We start from the raw sequence: 7,007 nt of genomic DNA, 5'->3' as shown, positions 1-7,007 counted from the left end.
TCTGGGGGAGGGGCAGAGAGCTGTCCTGGCTTGGAATTCGGCTTTAGCTTTGACTCATTCAGCCTGGGCCCAAGCGGAAAGTTCATGGCCACCACTCTTGGCAGTATTCAGGAAGCACGTATGGTGTGCATGTCAGTGGTGCAAAAGTCAGTTGTACAGACAACACAGCACTCAGCAGTGACCGTATTGATAGAAGCATGGCGCTCACAAAGACCAGGGCTTGGGAAGGTACATAACTGTAGCAGGAATCTTAACAGTTCTTATTAATAAAATCAAACCTGTGAGCCAGGTATTGGGATGAACACTGGAAGATCAGATACAGAACAGGCCACAGCTACCCTCACCTGGCCAACTTCTCCACTGGTCTTGTTTCCTCAGACTGGAAGCTTCTGTGTCCTCATCCCAATGGCTCTCAGTTGAACTGTGCGGCTAGAAGCCTGAAAGCTTAACCAGCCAAATGCTTAACCAGCCAAATGCTGCTAGTTTCTGGTCCTCACGCCTTATAAACCTTTCTGCTTTCTACCACCACTCCCTGGGATTAAAGGCTCGCTTTCTGGGATTAAAGGCGTGAGTCACCATGCCTGGCTATTTCCAACGTGGCCTTGAACTCACAGAGATCCAGAGGGATTTCTACCTGTGAAATGCTAGGATTAAAGGTGTGAGTGCCACCATTTTCTAGCCTTTGTATCTAGTGGCTGTTCTGTCTCTGACCCCAGATAAGTTTATTAGGGAGCACAATATTTTGGGGAACACAATACCACCACACATAACCAAGGTCCCCAGGTTTGGGAATGCCAGGGAAAGCTCTGGAAAGACAAGCCAGAGAATTCCTAAGTTAACTGGGCAAGGTGTTACTTTGTTAAGAAACCCTAAGTAGCTCCCCTTGACCCCCACGTCAAAGCTGAGGCCCTTGGAGTGGGCTTCCAGGCTCTACCTGGTGTGGCTGGCGCTGTCCAGCCTCATTCCACGACCTCTCCTGGTACCACGTGCTGCCAGTGTCCTCTTCGTCTTCTGTGGACACCCAGCATGCTCGCACCCTAGGGCTTTTAACTTCCCTTTCATCTCCCAGACCTTGATATTGGTGAAACTATTAAGGCCACTCCACGTAGTTAAAAGGGAGGTTTATTTTGTGGGGTAACTTACAAGTGAAGGGATAGGTTACAGGGTCTGGGAAAGGTGTGGTGCGGTCCAGCGGTGTTCTCTGGAGAACTCTGCTCGGTCTACCTCCAGCGTCCAGGGTCCAGCAACCAAGAGAGCCGGCACATCCGGATCTCCGGTCTTCAGGGCCCTCCCTTGGCCCCGCCTTGTAGGCATGACAGTTACCGAAGTCTCAGTGGGGGTTGGAACTTCCAGATCAAGGCTGGAATGGCTACCCACTACACCTTCCCAGGCCTCCTTCCTCCCTCCCTCCTTCGGACCCTTGCTCGGTTCCAAAGAAAAAGTCGATCAAGCAGAAGGACAGAGCTTCCTTGCAACTACCACCATTGCAGGGCCACGTGTTTATCATCCTTGTCCCCTGGTTAGACTGTCAATTCCATAAGAGCAGAGACAGGAGAGGGCGAGCCACTGATTCTCACCATCTCTTCCGTGTCCCACAGAGGGCACATAGGAAAACCACATCACAATTTGTCAAATTCATGAATGAACATCCAAGACTATTTTAGGGGCCGAGGATCTACAAATAAGCAAGACAGACGATCCCTAGCTCATCCTTTGAAGCTCAATATCTGAAACAAAATCTTAACAGGTTACATAATTATTTATGGAATGGGAGAGGGGAGAGAAAAAGAAAGAAAACACCACTCTGGGCAGATCAGAGGTGAGAACTCTTGCGCAAGATTAAATAAAACATTCACTCCAGAGTGCTTATCACTTCTCTGAAGTGATGGAAGGCGGAGGGAAAAATCTACAAATGGAAACAGCATGCTGACCCAGCTTGGTGTTTACAGCCTCCCAAGTTATCAGAGGAGAATGTCAATATTTACCACCAGGGGGCATGAACCTCCTACTGTGAAACCTAACACCCCTGCAGCCTCTAGAGATAAAACCATTGTCTGCCACCCCCTGCTAGTGTGCTCATTATAAAGGATCCAACCTCACTACATGCCACTAGAGGATCAGGGTGTCCTTTCAGCCCTGAGATGTTCAATTTGGGGTCTTAGTGCCTGTTCCTGTCCAGATTGTTCATTCTAGACTAATTCAGTATCAAAAGTTCTAATTGGGCCAGTGAGATGGCTCATATGGTAAGAGTACCTTACCACCATGAGTTGGGTCCCTGGAACACACACGGTAGAAGGAGAGAACTGAGTCCTGTGAGTCTCTCTCTCTCTCTCTCTCTCTCTCTCTCTCTCTCTCTCTCTCTCTCTCACACACACACACACACACACACACACACACACACACACACACCGACAGGGTTTCTGTGTGGCCTTGGCTGTTCTGGAAATCACTCTGTAGACGAGGCTGTCCTCGAACTCACAGAGATCCATTTGCTTCTGCCTCCTGAGTGATGGGCTTAAAGGTGTGCGCCACCACACCCTTTATACACACCTCATACACACCTCCATATTCCCCCCTACAGACCACATGTGTCCCTACTCCAATAAATAAGTAACTAATAAATATAATTTTTTAAAAGTTCCAATTGACATTGAACTTCAGAAGTAAGTTCCTTTTCTGCACAAAATGTTAATTGAACACTGCAAAATTTTCCATCTCCTTGCCAGTCCCTGATAAGTATGTCAACACAAAGGATATTGGAAGGAGGAATTTCAAAGCAAGCTTGAAGGTCCTGTATGCCATCTAGTGGTGACGCCTGGCATTGTGACACAGGAAGAAGCCAAGCAGGATGACCATGAACACACACCCTAGGATGACCATGAACATACACCCTATCCCAGTGCTTCTCAACCTTCCTAACGCTGGGACCCTTTAGTACAGTTCCTCATGTGGTGGCGACCCCAACCATGAGATAATTTTTGTTGCTACTTCATAACTGTAATTTTGCTGTTAGGAATCAATGTAAATATTCATGTTTTCCGATGGCCTTAGGTGACCCTTGTGAAAGGGTCATTTGACCTCCAAAGGGGTTGTGACCCATAGGTTGAGAACCATTGTCCTATCCTAATTCCAGAAAGAGTGAAATCACACAGGCCTAGAGAGGTGGCAGTGGTTGAGAATGCGTCCTGCTCTTCCAGAGGATCTGAATTTGGTTCCCAGCACCCAAGTCAGGTGGCTCACAACAGCTTGAAACTCCAGCTACAGATCCGATGCCTTCTTCTGGCCTCCTGAAGTACCAGCGTACACACTATAACACACACACACACACACACACACACACACACACACACACACCAGATCTCTTTTAAAAAGTGTGGAGGAGCAGGACAAAGTGGAGGAAGCAGGCAGCATGCTAGCATTCTAGCTGTGCAGACCCCCTTGCAGGAGAGGGAAAAGAAATCTCACCGGGAAGTCGAAGCAGGCCAACGGTGGAGGCAGGGAGGTGGAGTCCAACACTGCCATTTCACTCCGGTAAAGCTGGACCCTGGAATATAGGACAGAGAAGAATTTCAGAAGAGTCAGAGTGAGGGGAGGTGAGCATATTTAAGGAGAGATGAGGGATAGAACATACTTCAGAAGGAAGCCCTAGAGAGCCCTAGCTGTCCTTGGGTATATGCTTCCTTCCGTCCGTCCGTCCGTCCGTCCTTCCTTCCTTCCTTCCTTCCTTCCTTCCCTCCTTCCTTCCTTATTTACTCCTCCTCCTCTTCCAAGATAAGATTCTCACTGACTATCCTCCCGGTCAGGGTCTCGCTGTGAAGAAGAGGCTGGTCTCGAAGTTCCTGAGATCTTCTGCCTCCATAGTGCTCTGTGATTCAGGACAGATTGATGCTGTGTAAATTACATTGTATGAAGAATGTGACTTACAACAGACTTTACAGATTAAGCAAGATCTTTAATTTTTTTAAATTTTCAAACTTTAAAAATTAAGTGGGGCTGGAGAGGATACTGGCTTCTCTTCCAAAGGACCTGGGTTCAGTTCCACAAACGTACGTGGTGACATAACCACCCAATTTCAGGGGCTTCAACTTCCTCTTCCAGCCTCTGAGAGTACCAGGCAAGCACATGGCGCGCGCGCGCGCGCGCGCGCACACACACACACACACACACACACACACACACACACACACACACCACCCTCCAAGGGCACCAGGCAATCATATGGTGCACATACATATATACAGCAAGCAAAATACTCACATGCATTAAAAGATACATTTTTTAATTAAGTGTAAATTTTTTTTTTCTTAAGGAATTTCCCTTTGCAAATGAAATTGTAAGGTGGCTTATAAGGTAAACTGTTTAGCTGTAGGGATGTGAGGGCTACTGGCTTAACGCAGAGGTCACAAACATTCTGGTCCTGGATAACAAGCATGGTGTATCTGCTGTTTTAGCATCCCTGCTTGAGGCATCCTTAGGGATGGAGAATCTGCAATTTTAATTATCACTTATGTTGCAGTTTCTCATTGGCATCCGGATTCTGGGGTGTGGGGCTTCTTCCCTGTCCTGTGTCCCTTTTGTCTTTCTATCTGCCTCAAGGTGGTCCCAGTGGAAAGAGACCACAGTCTTACCAATGAGACAAGCTGGTGGTCCTCGTGTGCCTCAAATCCAGTAGTTTTGGTGACACATTGAGTCTTCTGGTGGGACAGGTCAACAACGGGAAAGAGGTTCATTCCTCACAGAGTCAGGATTGTGCATCATTTTGAGCTAGAACTAATTGTTTAAGACAGATATTCCTGGAGACCTGAGAACAAGGAAAAATATAAGTCAGGGAGCCCTGAGTCAACTAGCCATGACCCCAGGGTGATAACAGTCATTGGAGGTAGTCACAGGGAGGCAGGACGCCAAAGAAAGCTCATGGGAAAGGCTTAGCCCAGCCTGTGAAGCAGAGGTAGCCCCATTCTCAGTGGCCAGTGAGCCTGTCACCTCAGGATAACCATGGAGGCTGATATTTCCGAGCCCAAGGTCAGCTGGGGGTCAGACTCTGGAGCTGGCTCTCTGCTGTGGTTCATTACCCCATTGATGGAGACATCCCAAGCTCTGCAGACTTCTTGGTGCCCACAACCTCATCCTGCTAGCAGGGTATGCGATGTTGAGTAGGTCTTGAAAGCATGGAGTCTGGTCTGCGTGTCCAGATCTGTGCTTGCTTACCTCATCTCCACTACACTTTGGAGACGGTCTGGGCTAGAGCACTAACCTCCCATCCCTTACCCCTGTCCCCTGCTGGGTGCATAACCTGGGGAGCCTAACTCGGGAGCGAAGGAGAATCTACCCAGCCCACAGACCCCAAAACCAAGTGCGCTCAATGGAAGCTCTTGGTATACAAAGAAGGGAAGCTGCTGTCCTGTTGCTATGACAACCAAAAGCAAGTTGGGGTGCAGGGAAGGTGCAGCTTACACTTCCGGCTAACAGTCTATCATTGGGAGAGGTCAGGGCTGGAACTCAAGGCAGGAAACTGGAGCAGAAACCTTGGAGGAGGCTGCTTACTGGCTTGTTCTGTGCCTCCCTCTCGCTTGCTCTCTGTCAGCTTTCTGATACAGCCCAGACCCACCTTCCTGGGCACGGTGCCACCCACTGTAGCTGTAATCATCAATCAAGACAATTTCTCACAGCCATGGCCACAGGCCGTGATACTGTGTTCCCCAAAATATTGTGCACCCTAATAAGCTTATCTGGGGTCAGAGGACAGAACAGCCACTAGATATAGAGGCCAGAAAATGGTGGCACACATACATGCCTTTAATCCTAGTATACCAGAGGCAGAGATCCCTTTGGATCTCTGTGAGTTCAAGGCCACACTGGAAACAGCCAGGCGTGGTAGCAAGAGCCTTTAATCCCAGGAAGTGATGTCAGAAAGCAGAAAGGTATATAAGGCGTGAGGACCAGGAACTAGGCCTGGTTAAGCTTTTAGGCTTTTGAGCAGCACAGTTCAGCTGAGAGGCATCCAGTCTGAGGAAACAGGATCAGCTGAGAAGTTGGCCAGGTGAGGTTAGCTGTGGCTTGTTCTGCTTCTCTGATCTTCCAGCATTCACCTTAATACCTGGCTCCAGGCTTGTTTTATTAATAAGACCTTTTAAGATTCGTGTTACAGGCCTATCTGACCAAGGCAATTGTTCAGTTGAGGTTCCCTCTTCCCAGGTGACACTAGCTTGTCAAATTGACAATAAAAACTAACCAGGACAGCTACTGAAGAGAAGTCATCTCGGATGGACATCTGAACACCAGACCAAATCACAAAAAAACAAGAATGCCATTCTTGAGGACTCAGAATAAAGCTTTATGTTTTCATTTTTATTCCTTTTCTTGCAGTTGTCTAATTCTCTTTTATTATTATTATTATTATTATTATTATTATTATTATTATCGTTTGCTATTGAGGAATAAGATTTGTCCTTCTACACAGCCCCGGCTCTCCTGGAACTCACTATGTAGAACAGGCTGGCCTCTTACTCCTCCAGATCCACCTGTGCCGCCCACATGCTAGGATTAGAGGCCTGCACCACCGCCCCAGTCTCCTCTCCCTCTTTTTAACAATCTTCAACTGTTTCACCTTGGGCTTTGCATCGTCCTCAGCTCCCAGGGACTGGCTTGACTTGCTGACGGAATGAAGAGATGCCAAACAGGCAGACACCTGGACACACAGACAGCTGTCGTCTTAGCCACTGTTCTGTTGCTGTGAAGAGACACCATGACCAAGGCAGCTTACAAAAGAAAGCATTTCACTGGGGTCTTGCTTACAGTGTCAGAGACTGAGTCTGTGACTGTCATGGCTGGGGGCACAGCAGCAGGTAGGCGTAGTGCTGGAGTAAGAACTTACATCCTGACCCGCAAGCTGGAGGTCTGCAGAGAGAAAGCCAATTGGAATGGAGTGGGCTTTGGAAACTTCAAAGCCCACCTCTAGTGACACACCTCCTCCAGCAAGGCCACTCCTCCTAATTCTCAAATATATA

Source organism: Peromyscus eremicus, chromosome 1 (genome assembly GCF_949786415.1).
Source record: "Peromyscus eremicus chromosome 1, PerEre_H2_v1, whole genome shotgun sequence".
Lineage (NCBI taxonomy): Eukaryota > Metazoa > Chordata > Mammalia > Rodentia > Cricetidae > Peromyscus > Peromyscus eremicus.
This window is presented reverse-complemented; position numbering follows the sequence as displayed.